This window comes from Anoplopoma fimbria, chromosome 24 (genome assembly GCF_027596085.1).
Source record: "Anoplopoma fimbria isolate UVic2021 breed Golden Eagle Sablefish chromosome 24, Afim_UVic_2022, whole genome shotgun sequence".
NCBI lineage: Eukaryota > Metazoa > Chordata > Actinopteri > Perciformes > Anoplopomatidae > Anoplopoma > Anoplopoma fimbria.
The window spans coordinates 23,638,219-23,656,258 of record NC_072472.1 but is presented as its reverse complement, the minus strand read 5'-3'; positions in this window follow the sequence as shown (position 1 = coordinate 23,656,258).

Sequence of the window (18,040 nt, the reverse complement as noted above, 5' to 3'; positions counted from 1 at the left end):
CAAACTGCAGCTCACAAAGTCAACTCTCTGCACTGAAGCTGCCCTCTTATCTATTTTGTTTATGTATTTCCCCGATCCTCTGCTACTGCCTCAATTATCATAAGTCCAAACTCAGCAGATAGTCCTGATATTGATCCCTAGCTGGCCGCGGCCGCTCTCGTTTAACCCTCATTATTTTTTGTGCTGATTGCCGTGTGTTGTAATTTGCGCGTTGTAATTGTATCAGATAACTGCTGGTGTGGTTGGTCATTGTACTGCCCGCTGCCTTGCATCAGAACCGACCCTGCTGGGTAATTAGAATTGATTTAGTTACAATTTAATTAATCACACTGTTAAATCTCTGCTACTTACTGCAGACTCACACTGTTGTGTGTGAGTGTGTGAGTGTGTGTGCGTGTTGTCAGTGTTATTCATGTCAGAAAACATTTACCAAAAATAAACAGTGCTGCATAAACAAAAAACATTTAATTCATTTTGATAAACTTTTATCACACTAGGCCTGAAATTTAAGTAACATTACTCAACCCCATCAGTAAAATAGCAGCAACAAACAATATGATTTAACATGTTTTTATGTATTAATGTGTGTATATATATATATATATTTGGAAGATGTGTCGATGTTTTTTGCAAATGTTCTTGGAAGATGGTGTTTGCTTTAAGGAACACTGGTTTCAGTGTTTTTCATGATGAAAGATCACTGTAACTATGAAACTTGAAACTATGAAATTTAACCATCCTCTTTGGTGCTTAATGACGCCTCTCGACGCGCTGTACATACCGCAGATGTAAATAAAACATGGTGTTTTCTGTGTCTGTGTGAGTTGCTGTAGTTGTTTCTGTTTTGTGTAACGTGATTGTCCGGGTGCCTCCTTGAATAGCCGCTGAGGCGTGTACACTGCAGCGCCGCCGCTGTTGTTGTTCTCTTCAGGTTTATTCATCCTGAAGAGCGTTGGAGTGTGTTGCAGTGTGTGTGCGTCATCTCTTCGCCCTCCTTCACGGCGGCGGAGAAAACAAAGGCGCCCTCGCTCTCTTGCAGGCCCTGATTGCAGTCATTAGGATGCACAGGCGCTCCCGGTGTGACGGGGGCCTCTCCTCGAGGGGATTGGGCTCACAAAGCGCCGCCGCTCGCCTGTTTTTAATAACAATCATCTAAAATCGCTGCAATTAGCCCGCAGCTACAAGGAGACGGAGAGCTGAAAGATGTGGAGAGGGAGGAGTGGAGGGCGGGAGGAAGGGCTACGAGCTCAGATTAGTGAACCTTTCCAATGTCAGCTCCTCTTTCACATGGAAAATTCAACAGGGCCTTTGTGTTCATCAATTATTAGCCTTGAAAGTTAAAAAGATCCATTGTGTATTTTTAATCAGAGTTATATGGGGAATCTTTGAACTGACTCCCAGTCCTGCCCGGGGCTACAAGCAGAGTTACCTCTGCCAAGTCTGCAAGTCTGTTATAAGAGGAGAGGTTGAAGTTAGAGCTGGAGCCCTTCAAACATGTAAGTGTCGTCTACAGGCTGGAAAACACAGAGACAGAGGGTTTCCACCATCATGGGATATGATATACTGAGCCTCAAACTCTGTTTTCTTCAGGTCTACAAACAGGATGTGGAGTATTTAACATTTAATTTGGAGTATGTGTGTGTGTGTGTGTGTGTGTGTGTGTGTGTGTGTGTGTGTGTGTGTGTGTGTGTGTGTGTGTGTGTGTGTGTGTGTGTGTGTGTTTTCAGTAATGTCCTTGATGCTCTGTGTCTTTGCCAGAAGCCAAACTGGCCGCACCATGTGGCCGAGTTAATTTACCGTATGAGCCGAAGTCAGCTCGTCAAAGGAGAAATGCATCTTAAAAAGCCATTTAATATTTCCATTAATGTTTTTTTTCATATTTTCGCATTAATATCAATTAAAACGACTAGATCTAATTAAAACGACTAGATCTACCTTTTTATATTTCGTTGAGTTTTGTTCTTGCATTATCCCAAATGTTCCAACAATTTTCAAACCGAGAGTGATCTGTAATTTTTATTCAAGGTAATGGTGCGTTTCATCTGGACGCCTAGACGCTTTGTATCCCTTTTAGCCCCTCTAGATCCCATGCTAGATGATATTCTGAGAGTGAGGATGGAAGTAACAGTAAGTTAGGTTGTGTCGCTGTGATATTCTTCCATTTCATTGTTTCCTGTTATAATTAAGATGAGAAAGCTTTTTACTTTTTAATTGATGCTGATTGATCCATTCTTCCTCAAAACTCCTTGCTTAAATTACCCACAATGTGATTCTACTTGATTAACTGGACTGTACAGATTTGGGTGTGTTATGCTAATAGCGGTTTATGTAGCCTAGAGCTGTTTGCCTCAAGCAGAGATGAGGAGCGAGCTATAGAAGTCTGGTGAGTTCCCTTCTTTCTAACTCCACATCCCTACATTGTTTTTTCCATTTTAAACTTATAGTCTTCAGACTTTTACTGACACTCAGGTCAAGTGACATCACTTGGGGACATTAATCAGACCTCACACAGGCCCATCTGGAGCAACAAAGGCTTCATTCAACTTTTTTGGTACTCCCAAACACCTGGAAACAGACTTTGATATTCAGAGTTCCCTTTAACAAATCATGTAGTATTTTCTTAGATTTTTAGCTTCAGCAAGCAGCTATATAGCTCACTCTATCTGTCGGTTTGTCGGTCGGCCCACATAAATGTTCCAACCCTATTGCGGCCACAGTTTTTGCCCAAGGATGCTGAAATTTGGCATGGAGGTCGAGTGTCTGGATGTGAAGGTGTGGGATTGTGTTAATGCCAACTGGAGGGTGGGACAGTGAGAGTGGCTCATGACAAGAGGCGCATCATTTCTGATAACATAAAAAAAAAGAAGCTTTTGTGGGAGGCATCATTGCACTCAGCAGAGTTCCTCCATCACTGGTGTGGTGTTGCCCTGTCCATGTAGTGTCCATCTCCCTGGTTTTAAAATATTCAAAGTCATAAATCTGTTGTCCAATGTTAGAACACACGCAGTGACAAACAAGTGTAAGTCGTTGGCCTCAGGCTGTGGCGAATGAGTTAAATGATCCCCTTCCAACAGCGAGGTTGAACTTACAAAATAGAGGAGACAGAGCAGTCAAATCAAAGTGCTGATTCAGAGAGAAGAGGAGAAAGGGCGAGCAAAAGAGAGGATAATGATGTTTGTTTCCAGTATTCTCTGTTTAGTTTGACGCCTCCTAGATTGAATGGTAGAGGGTCAAAGAGTAATACACATGTTGTTCTTTAAACAACATTTTCTCATCACAGACTATACACACCCTCATTATCTAAAACTTCTACTATATGTTATTTCCCAGTCATTTCTGCTGTCCTCCTCTGCCACTCCTGCTCCCTGTGATGTGTTGTCATGTAGCACCACCCACAGGTCATCAGGAGGGCGACAGGCTGGTGTGCTGCAGCTCTCCGTCGGGGAAGAAAAGACACAAGGGTCTGACTGAAGCCGCAGCAGAGGCTCTGGCAGCCTGTTGAAAATCAACCCTGAAAGCTCAAAACAAAGCAGAGAAACTCTCAGTCACGAACAGAGATGGAAGTGCTCGCGTCATTCTTCCTTCTAGTGGGACGGGGAAAGAAAGTGCAGCGCACCACAGAGAGCCCAGCGCTCTCTCTCAGATTCACTCTTTGTTCAGGCTGTGCTGAATTATTAACCCCCGTGTTTAAAAGACGGCTCGGGGGAATTTTGACATTAGCTCTTCGGAGCCCACACTTGAGTCTTTCTGGCCTACAAAAGCTTGGCGTCCTTTCATGAAGTGTAGTGTATACAGCCTTATCAGGAAAAAATATTGCATAAAAAACGTTGGAAGTGTGCTTTTAAATACAGTGGATGCTTGTTTCAGCCTTGTTCTTTGGCTCGCAGTGTGATCTCCTGCGAGAATGCAGGGAAGTAAAAAGCATTTCTCACCCAAACCCCCAAACGCCTCCCGTTACTTTTAAGATTGTACCCAGCTTTGCATGTTGTCTCTGCCACACTTCTCTCCTTTGTTTTTGGGATAGAAAATAAGCCTTGCATAGTTCTCATTTGCAGTCACTGAGCTTCTCCATAATTTATAATACAAGTACCTTTTACACTTTTTGAAACTGTGATGCTGTCTGCGAGTCTTATCATTTTGTTAAGGTGCAGCTGTTGTTTGTAGACACAAGCTAGGGTGGTGTTTATTGTTAACTGGCTCCACTCTGTTGAAGTTTTAGTTTCTCACTAAAAACCTGTTTTGGGAATGAGTCTGAAGGTGCTATAAACCATCAGGAATCATTTCTCATGCGTCACAGCCTTGACCGAGTTCGTGCTTGGGTGGGGGACTCACTCATGTTCCGACTATTAGTGATTTCACAAGGTTTTTATTTCGGGTCATGGTGGTATGTTTTGTCTTTGTCACGGAGTGATAGAAGATTATCTGAGAAAAGCGTGGATTATATTCGAGGTTACTTCAGTGTTATCAGGGAGGCAGGTGAGCCTGCAGTAAAGCAGAGCAGGTCATAAGTCAGCCTGAAAAACATTAGTTGACCAAAATAATTTCCACACTGTTATCAGTAAAACACTGAACCACTCTCATCCCTTTCCAAACAGCAAGTGACTTTGCTCTGAAGTCACACTTAATCTTATCAGCCGGCATGATGGACAAGGTCTTGTGTAGCAGGTCCCCCCCTTTTTTTATTGCTCATTAGCAATAATTATGTGAGAGCTGCCTCTTTGCCCTGTATTTTATTTTTTTTGGCAGGATAATTGATAGTGGCTGAGGAATACGTGTGCTGCAGCCAACGCCAGCAGATCTGCACTGATGAGTCTATGATCCCTGGTTCCTGGGTTGTTTATGCATGCATGTATGTAGTTCAAAGCCATTTAACACAAAAGCTGTGACAGTGGAAAGCCACAGAAATGCAAAGTAGAATCCCCACATTACTTCCTTCAGCATGTCTTTGATCAGCCCTCAGTGGATTCTTGCGCTGCCTATATAAAGTCTTCATCTCATACTAGCCTATTTGAGATGATTACACCAGTTTTGTTCCAGAAAGTGCCTGAAGTTTCAAGTGATAAACCTCCGGCTGAGAACCCAATTTTCCCCAGCAAACTCAGAAAGCCACAGGCAGACTTCCACTCCTGCAGAGCCTGCCTTTTAAATTGTGTTTTATTCATTTTTTGTGTGTGTGCTTTTCAACCAAAATTGCCACACTGTGGGTTACAGAAATAATTTTCAATGTTTCCTCAGGGGAGGGGGAAATAAAACTACACCCCCTTTTTTTTCTTCTTATTTTTTTGCGGCGGCGGGACCAGGGGTGAGCACAAAAGGGAGACAAACGGCTCAGTATCAGCCGTGATTTCCTGAATAGCCCAGTGGGAGCACGGGAAGTCGGGGTGCATGCAGCAGATCGGCGTTGCCCTGAAACAGCAGCCATGCTGTGAGGGAGATGGCTTTTCTCTGCGACAGTCCGACTGTGAGCCACGGGTCTGCAAATGAAACAGGGGGAGGAGGGATGCAGCCTTTACAGATTCAAGGCCCCTGTTGCCTCGCTGGGCATGTCTGCTGCTGTGGTGAGGCAGAGTGGGGGGAGAGAAAAAACCCAGCAATGGATAAACAGACAAAGAGCTGCAGATAATTCTGTTGAAAATACACTGGCGCTATTTCCTGCTGTTTGTGAATTCATCAGGCCCCACGCTGTGCCACTAGTGATTTCTAAATATATGCGGCTCATCTGATGTAGATGTGTAAACTCTGTGTAGGGTTATGGATGGCTGTGCAGACAGATTGTTTGCTCTGGGTTATCTGTGGTCCTGGTGGGTGGGATCTGCCAGCATCATCTTGCGTTGTTTTCCACATGAGCTTTATTGAGTTCCCAATTACAATGCTGGTCCTCTTGTCCTGGGCCGCTGAATTGACCTTGCTTTTTTTTTTTTTTTTTGCAAAGGACTGCTGTTGTGTATTCCGGTCCTGCAGGCCTGTTAGGCAGGCAGACAGTGAGGCGGACTGACTCCTTCTCTCAGGCCCTGCTCCTGCAAGACCCTGCTTAACAGGCATCAGGCTTGCACACTTAATACCTCGGAGGGGAGAGCGGGCTTAGCTCTTAGCTCTCATCGCAGCCGACATTGTATCAGGCACCCAGACGAGGATGGACCGCTGTAGCCCTATTAGCCCGGTCTGGATGGGCTTTTCCTCAGTCTGCCAGGAACGTTCTAGAAGAAATGTCACTTTGGAATTTAATGGAATGGGTAGAAATGAGCTGAGCGCTGTACGTCGACGGCTGTCTGCTGCCTGTGCTTTCCCAGAGTTCGGCTGGCTGTCTGAACAACACAGGAAGGGGCACAGAGGAGGCACTTGCAGTAGGTGGAGCTCTTGCGTTGGATTTTGATGTTGGAGCTTGACTCACCTGCTCGTGAAGGACACGACAGCTGCTACTGTGTGTGTGTGTGTGTGCGTGTGCGCACTTCCCTTTCAAATGGCATTTATGCAAAATGCAAAGATAGCATATAAGAAGAGATTTACAAGCCCTCTGTATACACACACAGGTCATATAAACACATAAAACACATTTCCAGTGTAAAGATAATTGACCGCTCTTGATGGGCTGTGCAGCACTGCCAACTGTTAATGTTTACATTAGACCTATTAGAAATTGTAATGGGACCCTTATGTTTTCAGCTGCTCAGAGTTTGTGTACAGGAGTATATTTACTGCCTGCAACCACACGCTACCTTTCCCTCACTGCGTCCTGACACCTCCGTGCACTGGCATAAACGTGAACGTCTGCCCCACAATTCCACGCTGCTCTGCCAGTTTTCCCTCCCCCTCTCGCTCTCCCTTCTCCCCCTCCTCCCGCTCTCTCTTCCCCTTGCTCCATCTCCTCCCCGCAATCTACCGCAGGCCGTCCATCTCTCCAGCCTGTCAGCGTGCTTTTTCATTTGGCTTGTTGCTACAGGGGGCTCGACGCTGGCAGATTACAACTCGGCAGCCAGTCATTTTCGATTTATCAGAGCCCCCCACCCCCTCCCTCAGCCGGCCACACTCACTACCCTTGCCAGCATCAATCCAGACACACACCAATTCCTCACTGCCCCACCACCCAACACACCTCCACCCTCCCCTGTTCTCTCCCACCTTCCATATCTTCCTCTTTCGATCAGTGCAGAAAATTTGGCTCGCAAGCCCCAAGACAAAAAAAGGAAAAGATATTGTGGCTGTGGAAGCGTTTAAGTTAGAGAGGCAGCTAGAGCTGTATTATTACTTAGGCCTCTGTCACTGGTGATGACCCGGGAGAGTGGAGAATATCGATCGCGTGTCACTCAAGGCATTCAGCAGATTGCATTGACAAAGCTTGTCGGGCCCTTAATAGCAAGGTTAGCAGCCTTGGCTGGGACCCAGGAGAAAACTCTAACTGTGCCCTATTTCATGGTGGCTTTTAACCATTCCCTGGGTTCACGGAGTGGATTGATAACAGTGAGGAAGTAATTTCACTCTCATAATTGCTTTCCTGTGGTTGACATTTGTGGCCCTCAGCGCCTGTAAAAGGGCCTTTCCAAGAACAGGAAAGAGAGGGCCCGCATTGTCTGGTTGCTTTTTGTGACAGAAAATAGCTTCACGCGAACAAAGATGTGGAACACTTAACAAAACATGGCGGAGGAAAAGAGAAAAAAATCAAAAGGGGCGTACAAGTGTGATTTATGAGTTGAAGGAAGTCCATTACTCGCTAGAGGAAGCCCAGACCAAAACACAAACAGAGTAAGGGCATGGCTTGCAAAGAGGGTCACGGAGTAATTCTTTTGCCCTGCCAAGACCGCTGAAAGCTGCTGAAAACACCACTTGTCAGAGGAGTAAAAAAACGACAAGATTACGATCTCACAGTAATTCTCAACATAAATAAGAGCACTAAACCACCTGAATGGTCCCTCTTTACGCCAAGCAATGTGGAACTAGGCTGAAACGTTACAGGTCCCCTCTGTGTTGTAATGCACCTTACACACGTGATGGGAAGCTATTTCTAAAAGCAGCGTAGTTATTGTTGGACGGTGTCAGGTCTGGAGTGGCAGGTAGCTCTTCTCAGTGCTGTCTAGGACGAAATCAAAACGCTTGGCTCCCTTTATTTTGCAGTAAAGCTGTGAAATTGGATTAGGAAATCTGTGTTTATTTTCCAGGGCTGTATTTATGACAAGTTTAAAGACAAAAAAAAGAAGTTCCGTCTTGTGTAAAACTATCATTCATTGAACTACCACTACAAGTACGCGCCCTAGATACTGCTGCTGCACTGAGGCTTTTCAAGTAGCTCCAACTTTCCAAAGTTATTCAAACTTTTCAAGTGGATGTGGAACGTATGTGGATGGTTGTCTCATAATTGTGGAACGTCCTTGATCATTTTCGAGCCTGAGTATATATTCTCTGATGCAGTCGCTTCTGTTCGCTCCATGCTGCTCCAACCATTTCACATCAGCCCTCTGACTTCACATTTAGTCATTTTGTTTAGCAAAGATTTTTTCTCTGCATTGTGTGTATTTTCTCCCTCCTCCGCAACTATCAACACTCGGACCAATCAGCGATGGCTGTTGATGTCGCTATCTTTCTTTGTGGAGACCTTGCACAAGAATGTTTTTTCATTCTCTCTTTGCCACCAATGATAATGTTATGGTATTGCCATCCAAGTGCATGTTTCCCATTACAGATGTATTTTCTGGCCAGCTTGGTTGTTTTGGTTGGAAGATGCAGAGGAAATTCTCCACCAGTGACCCATCAGTAGTGAGGTTGATGTTCATGCCAGAACTGTGCAATAATGACTATGTGTACAAAGTACAAAGGGAGAGCACACAACATGCTTTTAATAGGGCAGTGGTCTGCAAAGCCACATTTCTAAATTTAAACAGGGGTAATTGAAACATTAATATTATGTACAAACATTAGCAATTGCGTGTTGAGGAATCCATCTAAAATGTGATTCCCAACCTGTCTTTCTAATTGTGAAACTACTGTTTACTGCAAATTAAATTGTCTACAAGCCGACACTTCTGCTTTCAGCAGCGCTGCGGGAGGAAGTATGGCCATATTGTATCCTGTGGTTTCCACACCTGACAGACAATTAAGCATTCTAGACCTTTGTAAGGTTTTTTAAGATCAGTTAATAGAATATTTTCACTTTCCCACCTGTGTATGGATGGATCTTTCACATGTGCTCATAATAATAATATTTCCAACAGCACTCAAAGGCAGCCCTAACACAATGCAGAGAGTGCTGTCTGTGAGATCCGCAGCCTGTCATCAGCCCATTACGGGCAGCTGCATTTTTATGGCCAGTCAGATGAAAGGGAGTCAAGTACACCGTCAATGTGGTTCCACTAAAATGTTAATGGACAATATCCTAGTCATCATCGTGGCGATATGTACCATCTTGCATCAAACACGTACAGTTTGTTGTTGTAGTTCATGTGAGCTACTTCCTGTCTCTGAAGTCCTGATTATTTCAATTACAATCATGTTGTTTGGCTGTAATTCTGTTGCCCTTGGCTTTTTGCTGTGTCCCATTACCGGTCTGTTACAGCAGCCAGAGCAGATGTTTTCTAGCATACTCGTCACGAAACAGGCAAACTCAGGCTGCTATTAATACGATGGGAGCGTGGCACCGTCTTGTTTTATGACTTCACAAGGACAGAATTTGAGGAAGGTGGCTTGATGAGGACGTTTACAACCGGGATTAGTGATAACAGCACCAGGCCCCGGGCGACTCCCTGGGTCAGCCAAATAGGAAATGTATATCCTGCCATCAGTTTTTACGACCCGGTCTGATCACTTGAATAGCAGTGCAGATGGAGCCAAATGCATGGAAGGTGAGATGCGATTATTCTTGTTTGTTTGCCCCATCATGTAAGCACAGTGAATGGTAGGCTGTTAAACCTGCACTGCACTTTTGTTTCCCCCCTCTAGCAGTGTGAGTAATTACACTAAACGTGTTTTAGCATACTTATGACGTATCTGCAGCTAAGATCGCCACACAAGGAGTATTCTCTTCAAGTCTTCCTGTGCAAATAGGGGCACATTTTGACAGTGTTATCACCTGTAACCCCCTTATGAGGGCAGTGCAGAGCAAGGGCCGTTACCGAGTCAGTCGGGCCAAAAAACAGACTAACACGCACTAAAATGCACGTGCAGCCGGCCCAGCTACGAAAACAAAGCACAGATTGCAACAGGTAGACGTAACTCCACTATATCTTAACATAGCTAATAGTTGTTTGCTGCTATATTAATGTTCTGAATATGTTATAGAGAACCTTTCACAAGCTTATTAAATAATGTAATCGGGTATTCACTGCAGATATGCTAACAGTTGATCACAGAGGGCTTGTAGTTATGAGCATTGATATTCACAGGTAAGGTGATTGATATAAGTGAGGGATTTTTTCCCAAAATGAACAGAAAGGATTTTAAGCTCATGTAACCTTTTAAATGTTAACGTCCATACATAAGTCACAAAATGCAGCCTTTGTGTCAGAATTGCTACAGTTAATAATGTGTGTAAAATCCAATCACAGTTGTTGATCCAGTGTGGAGGTAAATTTATTTAAATAACATGTTTATGGAGAGGCCTTTTTATCTTAAGGATTTGAGGTGTATGTCTTTTAATTAATCTAAATCAGCAAATGTTTTCTATCTGTATTTTTTGTATTGCTTTAAACCAGTAGTTCTTGCACGCCTCAGGTTTTAGCATAATGACACAGCTTTGACCTATTTAGGTTGTCTCTCTTGAATAACCACAGTGGGGCTACAGTGGTCTGATATTCTACTAATGTTCCTCTGAAAGGCTCCGGTTATGCATTTTCCTTTTTTCTGCAGCCACGTGTGTCATACAGAGCACTCTATAGATATATCTGTAACATTAAAAAAGCCCTCTTTCCCTAAACTAGAAGCGTTTGTCTATCATATTACCACCACACATGAGCCACACACAAGGCTTGACCCAGTGTTAAGTGTCTGCGCTAAATTTCATTGCCTCCATCTACTGGAAGGCCTGCCAATATACTGGCAGTGAATTCCTGGAGGAAAATAAATGGCAATAAAAAAGAGAAATGATAGCCCCTGCAAGCCGATAGGAGAGAGCTCTTTCTCTCTGCTGTCTTTTTTCCGTACCTCTCTTTATTGAGGCTGCCCAGCTCCGGGAGCTGTGATTTGGCACACTGGCTGTGGCTTTAGTTGGATGGTCCCTGAAAGCCAATATAGAAGTAACGACTCGGCAGCACAGATTGAAGAGCTGGGGAATCATGTAATTAATTGCACGCAAATTTCTTTGATGAGTAGTTATGTGGTGATGAGCGCTCAACCAGGCAGCTAGAGGCCCCAGCACCCTTCTCTTTTCCTTTCCAATGCATTGTGGGAAGAATTTTAGTAATAGTATTCTCTAGGTCGGCTTTTTGCCCTCTGTACATGGGGACTGTTAGAGCTCAGGAAATTGGACGAGCGTAAAGTGGGCAGGAAGGTTATTTTACTGCCACGTGGGGCTACTATAACAAGATGTTCGGATATGATCTGAGAGAGTAGAGGTCTCCCGCTGCTCATTCTCCTCCCCCCCCACCACCACCACACACTTTTTCTCCACCTGCTCAGTTCATTATTAAATCTGGGAATTGTCCCCATAACTCAATCCACCAGACTACAGCATTATATGACCATTTGCGAGGAGGGAGAAGGGTGATTGTGACGCGGGGCAGAGGATGGATGTTAAAAGCATATTGATTTGTCTGTAATGTCGTCATAGATCAGAGATTTATGGCAATATATAAATGCAGCCACAAGCTCTAGTAGCCTCCAGCCTGCGGTGGAGGAAATGGAGTCCTTAGGATGACTGATGAGATCAAGACAGTGCTCTCAGCTCTCAGCCCCCTCCTCTCGCCCCCCTCACCCAACCCAGAGCCTCCATTTCCCACTCCTCGTCCTCTCAGGATGCTCTCACCCTGCAGCTGCTGTGACTAGCCCTTAGTGGCTCCATATCTTCGCTATGGCTCCACATTCCAGCACAGAGGCTCTGAAAGCCTCCTGCGTGGCCTGAGATTGGTCAGAGTGGCTGCATTTAGCTTTACTGATCCCTCCCCGGCTACAAAAATGGTGTCTGACAAGGTCGCAAGAGATCACTGCTGCTCAATGATGCTAGAGGATTGAAAGGAAGTGGAGCTTCTCCATGGTTGCATACCCAGGTACTAATAAAGACTGCTGCACTGGCTGCCTGCAAGTGACATCTTATCCACAGGCAAACAGTTTGCTTTGGGATAAACATGCCAAATATTTTTAATATGTCATTTTAGTCGCAGTGATGAAAGAACACAGGACGGCCATGCTTCAACTACAGAGATAAACAAGAGGCATAAAGGCTTATTTTCACACTGTATGACTCCTTTGCCGCACACAGAGCTAACAGTAAACAAATCTGGGGCAACTGAGGCCAAGCGTTGATGCTCAGTGACAGGCTGTGAGCGAGGGTGGCAGAGGGGGTTATGGGTGACGAGAGGGCCAGGCGGGGCTCCTGTCTGTGGCAGTTAAAGCAGCTGGGCCTCAGAGCCAAGCACAGGGTCAGAGCCAGGCCATGCTGGTGGGCTCGCCCACACTGCCACTGTCAGAGATGACGTAGGGCGCGTGCTGCCCCCCTCACAGGCCCAGACCAACCCTCAGCTCTTCTTTTTTACATAAGAGCGTTGTCAGATAAAGCTGGCTGCGGGTTAAACAGGCCCAGCGGTTTCCAACTGCTGCTGTCCGCCTGCCCAAGGTGGTTTAACTCGATGGGCTCACTGTGAGGCTGATGTGATGTAGAGGCTGGTATGGACATGATTAGCGATGTCTGATGTTTAGCAATGGCGTCTCCTAAGGCGCCTGTATAAAGTCTAAAGGAATTCTTCAGGTTGTTCATTTTAACTGCTGAGTCTTGAAGCTCCCCGGCACTTTAATAGCCCTGGTATATAGACCTCTGAAGGTAGCATAAAGGAGATATTCAAAGTGTAGTCAGTGGAAACCAAGGGGATTTGACAGTGCCGCAGGAAATAGACAATTTATTATCAGCAACACAGCCGAGGTAGTGGATTATCTATAAAACTTTCATTGTCCTCCCTTAGTGGCAAGCAGCCATAAAACTTCCCAAATGAGGGACTTGTTAATTTACTTGTTAAAGCAAATTAAAAATTTATAAGCGCTTTTAGGTAAATGAGATCCTCTTTCATTGCTGCCCTAGTGGGATTCTCTCTGCCAGATCCTGAGAGGACAGGTTAGCTGTTCTGAAAGCCGCAGAAGAACAATAAAAGCCGTTAAATTGTTCCAGGTTTTATTACCGCCGAGCTCCGCAGCTGCTGTTGTGCGTAACTAAGGGAAACCAGGAGCTGATGGCTATCCCACCGAGGCCAGTACAGAAAACTGAGCCCGGTCCTATCCCCGTCTCCGTTTTTTTTCTTTTTTCTTTTTGAAGGATGCGGGTTGGGGGTGGAGTTGCTGGGGCAGGCCGGTTGTGTATGGCTCTGTTTAAAGAGGCCTTTGTGGTTAGAAATGTTAGCAGGCCTACTTTTGTGCTTGATTGCATCGAGTCTGTAGTGCACCCCTTGAGAATAGGTCAATACACTTGTAAAATTCCACTATGGCAACGGTGAGCACTTTTCAGTTAGTGGGAAAATAATTGACTCCACATGTTCAAGACAATGTTGTAATAGCTGTTCCACTGCAGTTTTCACCGTTGAATGTAATGTTTTATAATTTTCCTGCACTCTGATCTGTGAATACTCCGCAGTGTGTACTCTGTACCCTGAACTCTATTACCCCTCTGTGGCCACTAACAACCATACTGAAATGAAAACATTTCATATTGATTCAGTCTTTTTTTAATGACATTTTTTATATAATAAAGACAGGCATCTTGTGCTTCAGTAGACATAAGTCTTTGTGACATTCAGCAGCACCTTTGCTATTTCATTGAACAGCTCCAATAATGCCGCTGTGAGGTTATCTGTAAAGACACTTGTTTATTTCAGCAGACCTTCAATGGACATGTTGAAAAGCCTCACCGCTATTCCTCTTGTATCCTAGGACTTATTGAAATTCAGGAGTGTGGAGAATGTAATGGTGAATGTACATTAGGAGAACCTTTGAAGCGTTCGTCAAGGCCAGTCATGAAATAGCAATCTTCTGAGACACTATTGGAAATCCATAGTAGACCTTTGAAGAGGAAGTCATAGACAGCTCATTTGTTTCTATATTATCTATTAAGACAGGGTGGGCTATCTTCTTTAGCTATTAGTGTGTTTTTTACAGCTAACATAATTGCTCTGATGAACTATGTCTGACTGTTGAGACAATGCTCATCTGTTTTGTATTTGCACCCTTAAAGGGCTGTCCTTTGCTGTCCTTACCTTCTTTAGTGCACTAAAGAATTGGTGGATGAGTCCAAGTGTTTAGTGATATGGCGTGTTACTGCTTAATGTTTTAAAAACTGACTAGTAACCCTGGGAACACTTTTGACATGCAGCTCTAAAGGGAAAAATATGGTCTCCACCAGTGTTGAGGAAAAACGCTATATTGGACGCACACCTTCGGCTACACAATATCGACCCGCACTGGATTTGTAATGAACTACAATAAAGTTTTAGTTACCCCCTGTGAAATAGCATAACCCTCTTCATTTTATAATCCTTCCAATTGCCTTGAATCCCTGTGTGTGTCAAACAACCTCTTCCTCGGCTCCTGTAACGCTTGATGTCTCTGGCTTTTACCTGTTAAGCTAAAGCAAGTGATCTCCCGGCCTGTCACATGATCTGGCCAAAATCATAACATGGCGTCTTACAAACAATCCGTGGTATAGTGTAGAGCATACTACACTAGAGTATACTGTGATCCTGACTCATTCCTGCCGACACATGATGGATTGTAGCAATGTAGTGGCCAGGATTTACAAAGAGGTTCCGAAACGTGTCAAAACATTGTTACCCCTGCAAAGAGAGTAGCCCTGACGTGTGATGTGTGAACGACTAGACCACAGAGTCGTATGTTACAATTAAATCACACCACATCACGACACCAAAGCAAGAGAGCTGTACAGGCAGTAACATCTCAGAGTCACTGAGAACTGAACCTGCCATGGTTACAGACAAATTACTTAATGAACTTTATTTCATATGATGTTCATGGCATCTACATGTAAGTTAGGAGTGGCCAGTGGCACAATAATAAAAGAATAAAGTTTATTTTTTTATTTACAAATTAATTAGTGGCAGGTCCATTTTCGTAAAAAAAATTGACTATTTTTCTCTCAGTAAAAATTCAGACTTAACTGACATATTAATATGGCTCGGGGATGTTCAGTTGTCAAATAAAGTGTGGCATTAAGTTTGAATAGTTGCTGTAACTTAAGCACAGGCGTTTATGTTGGTTTTTATTTTGAAGAATGATTTATAAGAAATGCCAAATGATTTTCATACTTGCGGGTTGAACAGTTTCATGCTGAGGTTTGGCTGCTCTCTACCAAAGCCTCACGCTGACTGCTGATTGAAAACAGTTGTTTATTCTCCACTTCAGTAAATTCCGACTGGTAACAGAGACTAGGAAGAGAAAAAAAAATAAAAAAAACTTTATCCCCTAACACAGAACAGATTGCAGGAAAACAAGACCTCACTGTGTGGAAATTAATGGCAGATGCACTTACTAGTAGTTTAAATGTTTCATTAGACGCTAATGTCTCGCTGTGTCTTTAATTGTTGTGAAATTAGCCTCTGGAATATTAAAACCATCTGTCTGTTATCTTCCTGCAGGGCCAATTCTTACCCAGGCTGCACAGATACAGTAAGGTCATTAAATAAATGTATCCATATGTCCCAACCTGCGTCTTAATTAATGTGTTTATGCTATTGCATCGGTACGCAGCAGTCCGGGGCATCTGCACACACATGACTCATCCCTCCGCCTTAGATCTCTAGCGAATGCAATGAAGTGCGTTGGGTTTCATTACAGGTTTAAAAGGCTATAAAAATGACTTGCATGCAGTAACAAGTTGGACTGATCAGATCAGCTAGGTTGGAGCAGAGGTCACAGAGACAGCCCCCCCGCGCGCACACACACACACACACACACACACACACACACACACACACACACACACACACACACACACACACACACACACACACAGTCTCCTCATTTAGATTTATCATCAGACTCCAGGTCATTACATTTCAACTTTAATTTTTGATGGCCCTGACCAACAGCCTTCCCTCCATTTGTTTCAGACAGCCATTAATCACAGCATAAAACAAAATGAATCCATCATGTGAACCTCAGGAAGGGGAGAGCGGATGAGAGAAGAGAAAAAAAAACACACACACAATTCTCTGAAGTAATTTAAAGGAGCTCAAGGGGAAATTAAAGGGAACAAGCTGAGGGATACGTTTTCAAATAGCTGTGTAATCAGGTCCCGAGCTATGTAATAGCCCTGAAAGATGAGCCGCTCTTTATTGGAATGTCTTTATTAGACATGTTCTTCAGACATTACACACATATTTAAATTTGTTCAAGATTTCTGATTTCATGGAGTACTTTCCCACTGATAAGCCAGGATACGGCAATGTGATTATGTGGCCTCACCGCTGCGGTGTCGGCGTGATACCACATTGATTAATAAAAGACAAATCTCTATATCTCTCCCACGCATGCCTGATTATATGTTTTATAAGCTTAACAGATCTGAGTTTGGTTTAGGGCTGTGAATATGTGATGCAGGAGTCAGCAGCGACTTTCAGGAAGGTGTGTGTGTGTGTGTGTGTGTGTGTGTGTGTGTGTGTGTGTGTGTGTGTGTGTGTGTGTGTGTGTGTGTGTGTGTGTGTGTGTGTGTGTGTGTGTGTGTGTGTGTGTGAACACATTCATAAATGCATGAGAATGCTGTCCGGTGTTGTCGGCAGGGACACAGCTTGGTTAATAAATATTATAGGTCAACATGTTTTGATGAAGGAGCCACAGACTGGGGCGTAAACAGCGTCCCTCGCCCTCTCTTCAAGGATCAGTTCACAGGCCAGGCTGGATGAGATATTACTCCCTCTTTTCTCTCTAAAAATATGTAAACTCCCCTCAGACAAACTGGCATTTACAAGGAAAAGAGAGAAATGTGCCCCTGGTTTTTCTGGGAATAAAACGTGTTGGAGGTAATTAGTGCTATCACAGCGCAGGGCATCGGTGTGCATGTGACTGTGCGTGTGCCACGTTTGGTTCTCATGCGCTCTCGTCTCAGGCCACGTAGACACACACTGACGCACACATTCAGCCGCGTGCACACGTGGTGTAAAGGAGCCCCGTCAGGCATTCCCAGTGCCCAAACTCTCTTATCACGTTCAGCACTCTGGCGAATCCACCCGCCTTCCACCCATCATGCAATTCTCCCAAGGAATAGGATTCCTTTCACACCGCTAATGGCTACAGAAAAGGGAACATTTTCATTTTAATTACCCGCTCAACTCGGGGGTTCTTTTTGTATTCCCACACCTCGTGCCCTTTCATCGCGCTAAATGATGGCCAATACCTGAAAAGAGAATGCTGAAGGAGAGGTATAAAAAAAAATAAAAAACATGTACTGTAGCTCTGTCCCTTCCCCTTCAGAGCAGGACAGGGAGGGGAAAGGAGAGTGCCATTATCTTCTAGTCCAAGTCCTTTGTGTGTTGCAGCGCCACGCTCTGCTTCTCCTATTAGTTGGCAGAGCGGCCGTTGACTGCACTGTCCCATAAAGCATTTTTTAATGCGCTTTGAAATGAAACCTGCGGCGTTTGTCTGGTCTGCAAGGAGCAGCATGGGAGCTTCAGAGGACATCAATCGCAGACTTGGACAGCGAGTACGGGCCCCACCTCCTTCCACTCAGCTCCGCACTCCCAAGAGTCTTTTATTGTTCTACAGATTTTGAAGGGCCTCAGATGCTTGCGGATTGGCACGTCCTCTCTTTTATTCTCGTCATTTCGCTGCATCTCGAAACCGAGCGTCTAGAGGATGACACTAGCCGAGCTCCTGCTGCCTCGGCATGTGGTGTCTGCTTGGAAAG